The 15,675-nt window shown below is 42.8% G+C and overlaps 1 pseudogene; it reads right to left on the minus strand.

Moving 5' to 3' along the window:
* LOC142657450 (allograft inflammatory factor 1-like) lies at window positions 1-8,632 on the minus strand (annotated as a pseudogene).
* Between the last annotated feature and the right edge of the window lie 7,043 nt (window positions 8,633-15,675).

Consider the following 15,675-nt stretch of genomic DNA (forward strand, 5'->3'; position numbering starts at 1 on the left):
TCACGCAGCGGGATAGGTCTCTGCATTTCCACAGAACCCACGTCAGCAGGAGAAGGGGGTGGAGGAGGGGGTAGGAATGAAGTTGGAGATGGAAGACTAGAAGGTAGAGTAAATTCCAAGTAACTGACATATGATAGGTTGATACGATCCAACCAGCAGGGCTCTTTCTCAAACTCTCCTTCTTGACCACTGAACCTCATTATCCTGTAAAGAAAACAGTTATTCGGGATGAATATGTAGAAGTAAATAGAATTTACCAGCGGTGGAGAACAGAAAATTTTCCGTAAGGGCCAATTCAGATGAGAGTATAAGTCGTCCCTGTGACGGTCGTTAAAACAATGGCTGTCACACAAAACACACGTATTTCAATGGGGCTATTCACACAACCGTTTCAACAGAGCGTGTGAAGGGGTCTGAAAAAAATAAGACATGTCCTTTTATTCTTGTGTTTCACGCATCCCTCCTTAGACTCTAGTCTATGGGGGATCCGTGATAGCACGACCTGCACGGCTCCACCTCGGACGTGACCACTGTAGTTTTTCACATCAGAGGTTGCCCACGCTCGTCTGAATATAGCATAATTAGTATGTAATGGGTTTTTTCCCCCATCACTTCATACAGGTTCCAGGTATTCTGGGAAACCCCTGTAATATCTAGCCAAGTAAATCCCTGGATCAGTGACCCATCCACAGTAATCTAGTACTTATATTATTGCTTTCAAGAGAGGCATCCACACCTCTTTAATGCTTTTAATTAATTGACCATGACAACATACTGTGGCAGAAAGTTCCGTAGTGTCACTAATTTACAGTAAAGCATACCATTCTATGTTGGTGTAGAAATTTCCTTTCCTGTAGATTTACTGGATGCCCTCTTATTATAGTTAAAGTCCTGAGTATAAACAGATCAATCTCCACTATGTCTTGTACCAGGGCCGGTGCCAGCACCCGGCAAACACCAGGGACCACTCGGCCGCTGCAGTCATGGCATCTCCAGGAGTGCAAGAGAGGTAACCCCTGTCTAGGAGGCAGTGTAACTACTGCTGTAGCAGCCATAGTGGACATATATATATATATGCATATATGGACAGTGATGTCAGGAGCGAGTCCCTTTAACGAGAATACGTCCTGAGCGGCAGGTACTTCGCGCATTGGGACGAGCATTCTCGTCCTGTGTGACAGCCAGTGTCCGAGCGCGATCAGGAGGGGGCCCAACGGCTGTAATACACAGCCGCAGCCCTGCCATAACGGCAAAGAGAAGACAAACCCCTTCTCTCCGCCGTTAACCCCTTGAATGCCACAATCAAAGCTGATCGCGGCATGCAAAGTTAAATGAGGAGGGACTGCACTTTTATTGAGTCACAGAACATCCCTGTGACACGATCAAAGCCCATAACTTGTATGGCCAGACAATCTAGGGTCCATTGAAGGACCCCAGGGCAGTCTGACCATATTTCCTGTTAGGGCATACGGAGGCATGTCCTAACAACTGCCTGTGTACAATCAGTACACAGGCTAATGTACGGCATATAGATATATGCCAGTACACTACAGTTAAACAAATTCCTCTATGGCATTACAAAAAAGTTTATTTATAAAAAATGAATGTTAATTTAAAACAAAAAAAACGATCATAAATAAATGAAAACCACAGCGGAACGGCTTTTTCGCCAAAATAAAAATGTATATAAATTAAACGAAAAAGTATTCGTACCAAAAAAAAAACGTTACCTACATAAAGTACAGCTCGTCCCGCAAAAAGTAAACTCTCATACAACTACGTCGTACAAACAATAAAGAAAAAAAAAAAAAAAGTTATGAGTGCCAGGATGCAAAGAGGGAAATATAAAAAAAAAATTGTCCATGTCCTTAAGGGGTTAAGCTGCGTGTATCTTACAAAAGGTCAACTGAAGATACAATGGTCTTTTTAGTGCATTGTCAAACATTCAAAGTGCTGTGAGCACAATGGCCTAGGGATTCACACAACGCAGGAGATCAGAAAAATGCCATCGCCACCAATTGAAACAATAATGCTTGTGAAAGAAAAAAAAAAAGAAAAAAATCTCTTGCCCACACTACAAAGTAAATTTTGAGTCATAAACCGATAATCTCCAGATATTAGAATTCCCACTTCAGCATTTACCTCTGGCACATAGTAGAGCGGCGTCCCAGCAATGCCATGGCAGTATCTTTATAGCATATTGCATTTCTAGTATTGCCTGTTATATCCTGCACTCTCTTCTTCAGCTCAGCCAAAGTTCTGATAATGCCAAGGTCCTGAGCCATTGCATGTAAGGCAATATAATCTAGAGCAGAAGAAAATGTGAATAAAACCAATTGTACTAAATCTAAAATTCTAGAGATCATACACAGAAATTCCATTCTGTAGAAGAGAAGGCCTTTTCAATGATGTAACTTGTAGATGCTGCATTATCTTACATAACTGAAGACACGGAGAACATACCTATTTCTCCATCACTGGTGGGATCATGTTTCATAAATACACCTAGAGACAAAAATATGTATTAGTTTCACCAGGAGAACCATTTACATCTAGTAAACATCGGATATACGCTTCACATATACACTGGGGGAACTGGCTAAGCCGCATCACATCCATACTGAAGGTCTTCTGACAAGTCGCGCCCCAAGTCCGGTTAGCTTCTAGGAAATCACTGATGAGTAAAAGGGAATTCTGCTACACAAGATCTTTTCTAGGCTTTCTAAATAAGCCCCTATGTTGTATGCATTTTGTTAACTGGTTACAACACATTATAATGTTCTTTCTTAGGGCTTATTCACACAACAGGGATAAATGGATTACACGACAGACGTTTTTTTTTTGTTTTGTTTTTTAAAATCGCCGTCACACGGCTGCATTAAAATCAATGCACGTCTATGGGGCTATTTACAGTGGTTTTTTTTTAATTATAACTGACCGCGTGAACAGCCCGTGAAAAAAAAAATAATAAAAATAGATAGGACATCTCCTATTTTTGCCCGTTTTCTAGGATCCCTCAATAGACTCAAATCTATCAGGGATCCATGAAAACGGGTCCCACACGGGTGCAAATCATTTGTGAAAAAACGTGAATACAGCCTTATCAAATGAAGCAGGAAGATCTTTTAGGCTCGATTCAGACGAGTATGTTCGGTCAGTAAAGGACGGAATGTATTTTGGCCGCAAGTCCCGGACCGAACACAGTGCAGCGAGCCGGGCTCCTAGCATCATAGTTATGTACGACGCAAGGAGTCCCTGCCTCTCGGTGGAACTACTGTCCCGTACTGAAAACATGATTACAGTACGGGACAGTTGTCCTGCAGCGAGGCAGGGACTCCTAGCGTCGTACATAACTATGATGCTAGGAGCCCGGCTACCTGCACTGTGTTCGGTCCGGGACTTGCGGCCGAAATAAGTTTCGTCCTTTACGGACCGAACATGCTCGTGTGAATCCAGCCTTACTCTTAGGGTATGTTCACACTCCCCATTTATGGACGTAATTCAGGCGTTTTACGCCTGGAATTACGCTCCGAAAATATGGCTCCAAAGCGTCGGCAAACATCTGCCCATTGAATTCAATGGGTCTTACGGTGTCCTGTGCAGACGGGCTTTTTTTTTTTTTTTTTTTTACGCGCCGCAGTAAAAAGACGGCCGCCTCAAAGAAGTGCATGTCACTTCTTGGGACGTAATTAGAGCCGTTTTTCATTGATTCCATTGAAAACCAGCTCCAATTACGTCCGTAATGGACACCGCGAAAAACGCGTGCACATGCAAAAACTTCTGAAATTCAGGAGCTGTTTTCGCCTGAAAACAGCTCCGTAATTTCAGACGTATTTGCTGTTGCCATGTGACCATACCCTTACTCTCTCCTAAATTTTTAAGATTTGTTTCTTAAGGGAGAAAACACATCTGGAGAATCTAATAATATTCCAAGAAACACAATCCTTTGAGTTGGGCACATGCTGGATTTTTTACCCAATTTACTATCCAACCTAATTGGAACAGCTGGCAAGTCTGAGATATGGGATTTTAGAATCTCCTTTGGCTTTGCCATTATCGTCCAAGTATGGAACTAGAATTATGCCTGACTTAGAAGGCAAGTTGTAATTTCAAACGGGAGTGTCTGGAATCGAACATGACATTACCTCCCTTTTAGGCGTACGGCTAGTCCTAAGAATTTTCGGTGTTGACAAAAAAATTGGAAGGCGATCGTACGCAGCTTGCAGATCTAGTGATGCCATGTACACTTCTTGGAGTAATTCCACTGTGGACCTTATTAACTTAATGTTGACATTTTCATACTTAATAAATGTGTTTAGTGGTTTTAAATGAATTACAGGCCAGAATGACCTGTTGGGTTTTGATACTAGACAGACTGGAGTAATGCGCCTGACTACACTGATTTACGGGAACAATCACTCCCATGTGAAATAGTTCCAGAATACCATTTCCTACCAGCTCGTTGATTGGCGCTCGTTTGCTCCTTTCACAAGCCGACTTGGGCCATGTAAGACCACCCTAAAGGCACTATTACATCAGACAATTTTGCGCTCGTTTGATCCTGTCACAAGGAGCCATGTATGGGAATGTGCGGTTGTTACTCTGATCACTCGAAACCATTAGGATGTTGGCAGCGCTATTGATTCAGTCAAAAACAACAGAACCCTGTCACAACAGTGACAAACGGAAACCTTTAGCAACGTTTCTGTCACCATTGAGATCAATGGTGATGCAAACGGAAGTTAAGGTTTCCGTTGAGGGGTTAACCCGACGGAAACATCCGATGGAACCCCTCCACGTAAAGGCAACGCTGATGTGAACAGGTCCTAAGCCAGATTTCTAAGAGTCTTACCACTGATGTGGAAGCCACATTAGGCTAACAAACAAGATGTGGACTCCCAAGTCCTTCATCCACACGACCGTGCCCGTAATTACGACCGTGCCCCCATTATCAAGTATAGGAGCACTGTCCGTAAAATAAAAAACTAGGACATGTTCTTTTTTTTTTTTTTTTTTCTTCCGGCAGGTTTCTACAGCACAGACTCCCTCCCGTAGACATTCGGGAAGGGGTCTTTCGGCCATAGAAATGAATGGGGCCGTAATTACAGACTGTAATTACGGGCGATATTACGGTCGTGTGAATGGGGCCTTAGTCAGGAATCTACCTATTTATCTAGGACTAGTGACTCCGGTTATTTCATCCTTCTCACTAAATGGGAGTCTACACCTGATAAGACTTTGGAATAAACACTTTCCGATCTGGTGCTTTCCGCTCTTAGGGCGGATTCACACTAACGTGATTTTCATCCGTGCAGCCCGCGTGGTTTTCACGCGGGTCGCACGAACCTATACAAGTCTATGGGGCAGTGCAGACAGTCCGTGAGTTTTGCGCAGCATGAGTCCGCTGCGTAAAACTCACGACATGTTCTATATTTAGGAGTTTTTCGCGCATCACGCACCCATTGAAGTCAACGGGTGCGTGAAAATATGCATGCCCCATGGAAGCACTTCCGTGGGACAAGCGTTATTCGCGCAACAGCTATCAAACTTTGGATGTTTGTAAACAGAAAAGCACGTGGTGCTTTTCTGTTTACATGCAAACGGAGTGTCATAATGATGGCAGCTGCGCGAAAATCACGCAGCCGCGCATCATACGCTGATGACACACGGAGCTGTTAAGTGCCTTTTGCGCACGCTCGTGTAAATCCGCCCTTAAGGACGTACATTTCTACGTACCAGAGAAACACCCCCCCATCCAAAAAACACGCCTTTTCCTTTGTTCAAATCCACTAAACACTTCATGATCCGAACGGTAAACCTTAACATCTTCAAGATTCATGGTGGCACACAAAGCTTTTAGTAACTTATTTTTATCAGAAGAAAATAAATACTTTATATTTAGAGAGTCTGTCAGATTATTAATCAGATTCTACATTAAATGAGGAGACACACAGATTTAAAGACATGGTTTAAATAGCTTACTTCCAGACCTCAGATCTGGCGCCAGAATTTGAGCCAATAGCAGCGTGTCACAGGATGTCGCCCATATTTTTACAGGCATCACGTGGGTGCTCTGCTAACAGGTCCACCCACTGGAGCAAAACATATGGGGCAGCCGATAAAAACACTAAAGGGACCCCCTGGGTGTCCAGTCACCATAATCCTTTTTCCAAAAGGGGATTACCAGACTGCCACGGTTTATTGTGGTGGGTAGCGCTATAGAAAGAAAAAAAAAAGTAAGTCCGACAAGGCAGCACCTGCTACCACTCGGAAGACATTCTTCCTGCCACATGGAGTGGAAGTTATTGAGAAGGTGTTGGAGGGCCCTTTTAAGCATACTGTGCCCACCTGGTGGGCAGAGAATCATCTCATGGTCAGGTGCCATTGGAGGGTGAAGGGAAGTTTTTTTTTTTTTTTTACAGAAAATGAAAAAAAATAAAATTACTCCCTACTATAGGCATTGTACCAATATTTCTGGACACATACATAGCAAACCGCTACTCACTTTTAAGTTTCTTTAGTTTTACGGCCAAGTTTGTAATGTCTTGAAAGGGTTCATCTTCGATATACTCCTGTGTCAGCCCAAAAAATAAAAAACGTCAACCATTAAAGTAAGGGTATAATACTTTGAGGGGTTGTGTCATCATAAACATTGCGAGTCCAGCTTCAGAAACCCCTAGTGATCAGTTATTGCTGTAGGAGGCTCCAACTGGCAATGCAATTCCCCTGCCGTGAAAGTGCATTATTTCATGCCAGGCGGTCAAATAAATTGCCATCAGTGTAATACATGGACCATCTAGATTCATGCATAGTTCTATGTAATGTTCATAGACTACCTTATAATTGACACATTACGTATTAGTATTGATTTGCCTACAATAAAGTGTGATCTCGCAGAAGATGTACGCTTGAAATTGAAAATGCGGATATAAGTACTATTCTCACATAACCACTTATACATTCCATAAAGCTTATACCGCATTACATAAGTAGAGTAATACAGCCATGTAAAAAAAAAAAAAAAAAAAAAAAAAAAAAAAAAAAAAAAAAATCACACTGACCTTGTTTGTATGATTTATTTCAATCTCCAGTTTGGCACATCTTTCTAACTGCTCCCCTATACAAAACACAAAATAAAGCGATCAAGTATATAACGCGGACTTTCCTGTAAGCAACAGATTTGGAGTCTGCTTAGAATACATACATTTTCACATACTAAAAAGATTTAAAAATATATAATAACATGCGCGAACAAATCACTGATCGATCCACCCGTCAAAAAGTTGGGCAACTAAAAAGTTATGTTGTCCATAGCAACCCAATGAGTTCTTTAACTTTCTTGTTATGTTCCCACCGGTGAGACACCCTGCGAAAAAAAAAAAGTACGCAGCATATCCGACCTAAAACCCGCATGGAGTGTCTTTCGAAAAACCGCACCGAATTGTAATGCAATTTTTTGGCTGGAATTGCCGCTGCAGAAACCCCCCCCCCCCCCACCCAAAAAAGCCAATACTTACCTCACTGGCTGCAGCAGTCACACAGGATGAAACAGGACTACAGACTTTCATTAAATTTAAACAAAAGTTAATTTTTTTTCGCAGATTTGCGATTTTTTGTGACAGAATTGCATGGTTTCCGCTGCAAAAATCGCAACATTTGCAATTTGCTGCAGTTTTTACCTCAAAGGCTGCAAAAATTCCACAGCATAAATTTACATGCCATGGATTAACAAAAAACTATATCGCAGGTCAATTTATGAAAGTTTGCTCAGCAGATTTTTTTTTCGCAGAGTGTGGATAAGATTTGGTCAAATATCGTCCACTTTGCCGCTATTATAAACACTGCAAATTTTTCGCACATAATTCAGTTGCAAAGATTCCACAGTATTAATGCTGCATAGGAACCCAGCCTCTAAATGACTGACATCTAGGAGTTTAAAAATAAATCCTACTGGCGATTTCTTAAAACAAAAACACATCTGTATCCCATACTGTAACATAAAAGCAAAAAATGACAAAACATACCTATGCCCTACAGAATCTATGAAAATATCGCAGTATACAAATTTATACATCAGACCTGCAGCACAAACCTTATATGAAGAGGGCCTTAGGTGCGACTTTTGAATGCAGGGCTATTTTTCCTGTCAAAACAGACACCAAATTGGAACCAGATGGGCCCCACTGTAAATCAATGGGGGTCCCTTATGCGCCGCTGGTACTAGTCGTACATGGAAAACAACGCAGGTGAACAGGGCCTTGGATTTGTTCACAGGAGTCATTTTTTGTGGTTGATTGTGCCACAATCACCTAAAAAAATGCAGCGGTTTTGCAAAAAAAACACACCACATGAAACTACCCTTACACGTCTCCTTTCTGTAGGCTCCACCGCTGACTTGTGGCCAAAAATCCATGCAGAAAAAAACATGGCCATGAAAAGGATGCAAAAATGTTCATTTAATTTCATGGACAGAGAGGAAGTAAAGCTAAATATTAAATCTGTCCAAATACTTTCATAGGTCAACGGTCCAGTCGCCCCACAGATAGATTTAAAAAAAACCTGGGTATCTGGAGAAACACTTGATAAAACGCTGCCATTATACAAAGGCTAAACATCACTCACCCGAATCCATTGCAAACACTCACCCAAGTTACCTGATCCACCAGTATTTAAGTAATGACTTACACCTGGTGAAGTGGACGCAGTTAATTAAAGCTTTCACTAGGCTGGGGCTACACACAGAAGTTCATGTATCAATTCCATTAGGGTGTATTCACATGTGCAGGTTTTGATCAGGTTTTTGCAGTTTTTTTTAAGCCAAAATAGATAGAAAGTATAAAGAACAGATACTACTTTTCCTCTTTTCCTCTTTTTTTTAATCCAATCCTGGTTTTGGCTTCGAAATCCACATTAAAAAACCTGATCAAAACCTGCACGTGTGAATACACCCTTACGCCAGTTATCTGATTATCATATGTATAAAGGACCCCTGCCGTTTCCCCAACACAAGTCTAGCTGCGCTGACATTGCTTTCTTCGGAACCTTTAGGGTATGTGCACACAACCTATTTTCAGACGTAATTCAGACGTTTCATGCCTCGAAAGACGGCTCCATTACGTCTGCAAACATCTGCCCATTGCTTGCAATGGGTTTTATGATGTTCTGTTCAGACGAGTTGTAATTTTACGCATCGCTGTCAAAAGACGGCTCGTAAAAATACGCCCGTGTCAAAGAAGTGCAGGACACTTCTTGGGACGTTTTTGGAGCCTTTCTTCATTGACTCCAATGAAAAACAGCTCCAATTACGTCCGTAAAAGACGCCGCGAAAAACACGAGTACTTGCAAAAACGTCTGAAATTCAGGAGCTGTTTTCGCCTGAAAACAGCCCTGTAATTTCAGACGGATTTTGCGTTTGCGTGTGAACATGCCCTTAGTGTAAGTTCACATGTAGCGTAAATACTTCAGATTTTCCGGAACGGATTTAGTTGCGGAAAATTCGCAGCATAAGACAGTAGTAGCACAGTGGATGAACAACTCCCATCCACACGCTGCATAAATCCTGAGCGGGAAAAAAACGCTCCGAAATTGACCTTCGGTGTGTTTTTGTAATCCGCAGCATGTCAATTGTATTTGCATAATTGTTGTTTTTTAATTCAATGGGGAGGTGAAACCTGCGACAAATATTTTTGCGGCAGAAAAGCTGCAAAAAATGCAAATCTTATACTTACCCAGAATCCTGTGCTTCTTCATCCAAGCCGGTCTCCTAGGATGACGTTTTATACCACTGCAGAGGTCACATGGGATTAAACATCATTCCAGGAGGCCTGGTCTGCAGGACGTCAGAGGATAAGTTTGTGTTTTTTGTTTTTCTTTTAAATTTGCTGTTTTCCGCACCTAACATTCCAGCTGAAAAACTGCACCACAATTTGCTGCAGTTTTTCGGCTGGAAATCCCTGCGGCCACCAGGGCGGATAAACTGTGTACCTTTACGCAGCGTATCCACCTTTTGTTAACGTAGCCCTATTGAACTGAACTTAGATCATCATAGGATTCCAAATTCCAGCCGCTTTACTGCTGTCTGAAACCGGCCCAAGGCCTCATTCAGAGTTTTATCAGTATTTTTCGTCTGGTTTTTAATGTTACATGTTTCAGTACGGGACAGTAGTCACTCAGGGAGACAGGGACACCTAGCGTCATACATAACTATGATGCTAGGAACCTGGATCCCTGAACGGTGTTCGGTCCGGGAAATGCAGCCGACATGTGGTTCGTATATCACGGACTGAACAATGTCGTGTGAATGGGGCCTAAGTTATGGAAATCCTTACTCAAAGTTGTAGGAGTTTGGGCATTTACTGAGTTCAGCATTTCTTATGCAGTTTTTAAAGCGTATCCGTCACCAACTTCTGCGATTTAATCAGTCAGGGTATGTTCACATGTGCAAATCGCAGGCGTATTTCGGAGTGTAAAACCCCTAGAAACAGCTACCATTGAATTTAATAAGAAATACACTGTGTAGTTCAGACGAGGCGTATATTTACACCCTGAATTCAAATACGCTACGTAAAATTACGCCTCATAAAAAGTAGCATGTCACTTCTTGAGGCATTTTTGAAACAGAATTTTCATTCCCAGTACAAAAACCATTTCGCAGATACGCCTCAAAATACGCTTGCAAAGACGAAAACGCGCTTTGAAAATAAGTTCCAAAAACGCCTGTATTCAGAGGCTGTTTATCCTTAAAATCAGCTTCGTATTTTTCACCCTCAAACATAGCCGTGTGAACGTACCCTTCGAGTTCATTAATTTTTCCCTTCAGGTATATTCTGATGCTGCAGTTGCTGTCTCAGGCATGTTGGAAAAAAAACAAAACAGGTGCCTTTTTTTTATTTACCACAAATTGATGCTTTTTTTTATGGTTTTAGGCCTCATGCACACGAACGTATTTTTTTCCTCCCGTAAATACTGGCGTAAATACGGGTCCTTTGTCACACATATTCGACCCATATTCCACCAGTATTTACGGACCCGTGCCCGTAAATATGGGTCCGTTGGCACCAGTACTCCACCCGTATTAACAGACCCGTTTTCTCTGCACTAATCGGCAGCCCCTTCTCTCTATCAGTGCTAGATAGAGAGAAGGGGCAGCCCTTTCGGGCAGAGTTTCTGCAGCGGAACGCAGCGATTGTAAGTAAAAGAAGTTCATATGTACCCCGGCCGTTGTCTTGGTGAAGCGTCCATCTTTTGACATCCAGTCCGACCTTCCTGGATGATGCGGCAGTCCATGTGACCGCTGCAGCCGTCACATGGGCTGAAACGTTATCCCAGGAGGCCGGACTGGAGGAAGAAGCAGGGAGTTCTGGGTAAGTATTAACTTTTTTTGTTACAGGTTTTTGAAGTAACTTTAGACATCTATATTGTGAGCGCCGCACATGGTACTCACTGTCCAGGGTGCTGAAAGAGTTACAGCCGATCAGTGCAGCCCCTTCTCTCTATCCCACTCTGATCGTTTAACTCTTTCAGCACCCTGGACAGTGACTATCTCTTGATGTCGCCTAGCAAAGCTCCTGCAATTACGGGTGCACACACGTAGCCACTCGTAATTGCAGGAGCCCCATAGACTTCTATGGGACTGCCCGTGCCGTTATTACGGCCTGAAATAGGAGATGTTCTATATTTTTCGACGGCCCGGGCACCTTCCCGTAAGCATACGGGGAGGTACCCGTGGCCAATAGAAGTCTATGGGCCCGTAATTATGTCAGTTTTTACGTTCGTGTGCATGAGGCCTAAGTGAGCTTTACCTGTACTAGCTGACGAACCGCATCAGTATGCAGTAAAAACGCACAGTGCGCTGCATCAACTGCATTGTCTGAATATACGCTTATGAACATTCAGGTAATGATTGCTCTTACTTTTTTTTTTTACTTCTTTGCAACACCCTAAGGCTACATTCAGACCAGCGTGTGCAACCTCGGAGGTGAAAAACTAACGTTTTTCACGTCCGAGGTGCGGGAGACGTTATCACGGATCCCTCATAGACTAGAGTCTATGGAGGGATGCGTGAAAACACAAGAAAATAGGACATGCTCTGTTGAAACAATGGTCACGTGTCAGCCCCATGCGTCAGCCGTTGTTTTAACAGCCGTCACACAGACGAGTTACACGCTCGTCTGAATGAGCCCTTAGTTACGGCTATCTGCGTACCGGAAGTCGATGCCCATCTTTGTCATGCTGAAGAGTGTAAGGATCATTTGATGTGTAACATGCCAGATGTGATCAGTGGCAGTGTGGGTACCAAGAACTCAGTGGATCGCTGGAACATAGCGGCGGAAGTGATCTTTAGCTCTCCTTAAAGGCCCGACATTTCTATTTTAGTAAATACTTTCCATTCACATGAAACAATGTCTGAGCACCTTGTCTCAGAACTGTGCGGTCGTCCTCTGCAACTTCGTCTAGGAATTTATGAATAAATTGACAACTAGGCATTACTGTTAGGCCACCATCACACAAAAAGTTTTGATGCAGTTTTTTAGCCAAACACAGGAGTGGACACAAAGAATGTAGATGCATCAGCATTTTCTTTATACCTTTCGTTCCCCATGGATCCACTTTTGGCTAAATAACGGAGCCGAAAACTGCATGTGTGATCGCAGCCTAACCCTTGTTAAGAGGCGTGTCTCTACACAGCACTGATTGGACGTGTCAGAGAGTACGTAGGGACACATACTATTGACAAGGGGAAAGGTAATATCCAGTTATCAATTTATTCCTACATTTTTAGGACGAATAACAGGAACGTAGACAAGGCGCTCAAACATTGTTGTTTCATGGGAAATATTTACTATTACTATTTAGTATTTAATAAAAATAGAGGTCAGGAGAGGTGACAGGTCCACTTTAAAGAGTAGATATAAAGACATGTAAAAAGATGTGATCAGTGGTGGCCTGAAACCCCCACTGATGCCCTTTTGTGCATCCTTATCCCTTTAACCTGTGGGTCTTCCCAAAGTGTGGCGCCAAGGGCCAGTTCTCATTCCATGGGGAATACAAGTATTTACTAAGACAGACATGTCAGGAGAGATGATCTCTATGGTTTGAAAAAAAGGAATTGCTTCCCAACACGCATTACATTTGAGAGTGCTGTATTAAATGATCCACGACTAGTTTGGTCATTCTCCTCGATGGGAAACACTGCCCAGTTATATCTTCTCTTCTTCGCGGAAGTGTGTCAAGGCGATATGGAGTCTGCAACACACTCATCCTGACCGACACACTAAGATTGCTGTGGCTTCACATAGCCAAATGGGGTAACCGGCCTTGCTATTGTTCTCTGGCATCAGCGTTGTCCTTTTCATACATATTTCTCCTAATGCAAGTTACTTGTATTTTCTAGCGGTCAAGTCCTATTTAAAATGACCTTTAACGGGGAACAGAAGCGAGAGATCGTTCTTATCGACAAGGGCCTTCATATTGATTTAGCCTCCATATTAGTTATTTAAAAAAATAGATATGAGAGACTGTGTATTGGAGCATCTCTCAGTGTGAACTTTATGTATTGCTTGATCCATACCAGTAATAGTGTTTGTTACTGCTGCTGGGTTTAGCACACCACATGTCTAACTATATTATACGTGATACATGTTGCGCTGGCATACATCAGTGGTCTCTACGGTCTTTGATGTTACGCCACAGTGGTCCGATGTTTCATGTTAAGGCTGGGTTCACACGTGCATGTTACGTCCGTAATGGACGGAACGTATTTCGGCCGCAAGTCCCGGACCGAACGCACTGCAGGGAGCCGGGCTCCTAGCATCATAGTTATGTACGATGCTAGGAGTCCCGGCCTCTCCGTGGAACTACTGTCCCGTACTGAAAACATGATTACAGTACGTGACAGTTGTCCTGCAGCGAGGCAGGGCTCCTAGCGTCGTACATAACTATGATGCTAGGAGTCCGGCTCCCTGCAGTGTGTTCGGTCCGGGACTTGCGGCCGAAATACGTTCCGTCCTTTATGAACATAACATGCTCGTGTGAACCCAGCCTAATTGCTAAAAGTCACATTCACACAGTACAGCTTAGGCCTCGTTCACATCTGTGTCAGAGCTTTGTTCAGGCCTTCCGTCTGAGCTTCTAGTCAGGGAACGGAACCCTGACAGATATGTGAACGAAGCCATAGAGGCACACTTACTCCAGTAGATGTTGCGGTGCTTTCAAAGTGGCATGTCCTATCCCAGGGCATTTATTTGTGTACCATTGTCCTTCAGTGTGCTAAATCTTACATTTCACTTCCGGAGTCCTAGTACATTGTAGCAGCCTATAAATATAAAGGTCCTCATGCACACCGCCGCAACTAAGATCTTATACTGAGTGCATGTCCACTTTCAGATATAACTTTTAACTTTTTTTTTTTGTATGCTAACTGGCATAAGGTGTCAAGCGCAATGAGCCTATATAATGGCGCACAGTCATATACACTCTGCGTTGCCACCACATTGTCCTGCATGTATAAGGGTATGCTCACGTGTGGAAAAGTTGTTGACTGAAAATCTGTTCCATACGTGTGGGGTAATTTCTGCAATAAATCTGCATTATTGGGACCTCATGGACACTATATAATGGCTCTGTACAACTTGAAACTGGTAGTGTCATAATTTAGCCCCAGACAAATATTAACCTTTTTAAAAACATTACTTAAAGAGGATCAGCCACTAGTTTAGTAATGCCCCATCTTCTAGCTAATCTGATAGGCGCTGTCACACTGATAATGCTAGTGAAAATTGTGTCCCAAAACATTTATTTTAAGCGTTATGAGCTTTTTTTTTTTTCCTCCTATAAATATGCAAATGAGGCTATACTAGAGAAGTGGGTGTCAACACCAGCGATTCCCTCAGCATGAAGCTGCTTCACACAGTGTGAGAGACTGAGGCTGGAGGATCACTTCAAATAGCCATGTATGTGGCTGGGGACCACCTAGAACAGCAGTTCTGGTGGCATATGAAAGATGAGATTCACAGTTCTAGCTGCAACACAACCAAAGATATCACCAGTCAAATACACAGTCGGGAATGTAAGTGGTATACTATAAGATCAGGCTGTGTTGCTGTGCGGGGAAGGGGGAGAAGCTGTATGCTGATTGGACAGGAAACCTTATACTGTCTAGAGTGAAAAGAGCCACCTATTTGGCTATTAGAGCCACGTTTTCATATTTAGAAAACCGCTCATCTTTTTTAAAATATTATTTTTTTTTTACTTGCCCTGATCCAGAGTAAGATCTGACTCAGACGAGCGTGTCCGTTCCGCGTCCGCAAAAAACGGACCGTATTTAATGCATTTAACTTCCTGGTGCCGTCAGTGTGGCATCAGTTTTTAATGTCCGTGTTGGTGCACTTTTTTTTTCTCTCAGCATTTCTTTAGCAACTGGTATGTGAAACAGCACACGGATGACATCAGTGTGCTGTCCATGATTTTCATGCACCCGTAGACTTCAATGGGCGACATGGTCCACAAAAACAGACCAGAATAGGACATACTGCCGTGGAGTTTCAAGCAACAGAAAAATCAGACGTCTGTATAGCCCCACTAAATTGCATAGGCCCGCGTGGTCAGGTTTTTTTTTTTTTGACAGCAGACAGACGTATACAACATTCGTCTGAATAAGGCCTTACTGTCTGCATT

The sequence above is a fragment of the Rhinoderma darwinii genome, chromosome 7, assembly GCF_050947455.1.
Source record: "Rhinoderma darwinii isolate aRhiDar2 chromosome 7, aRhiDar2.hap1, whole genome shotgun sequence".
NCBI lineage: Eukaryota > Metazoa > Chordata > Amphibia > Anura > Rhinodermatidae > Rhinoderma > Rhinoderma darwinii.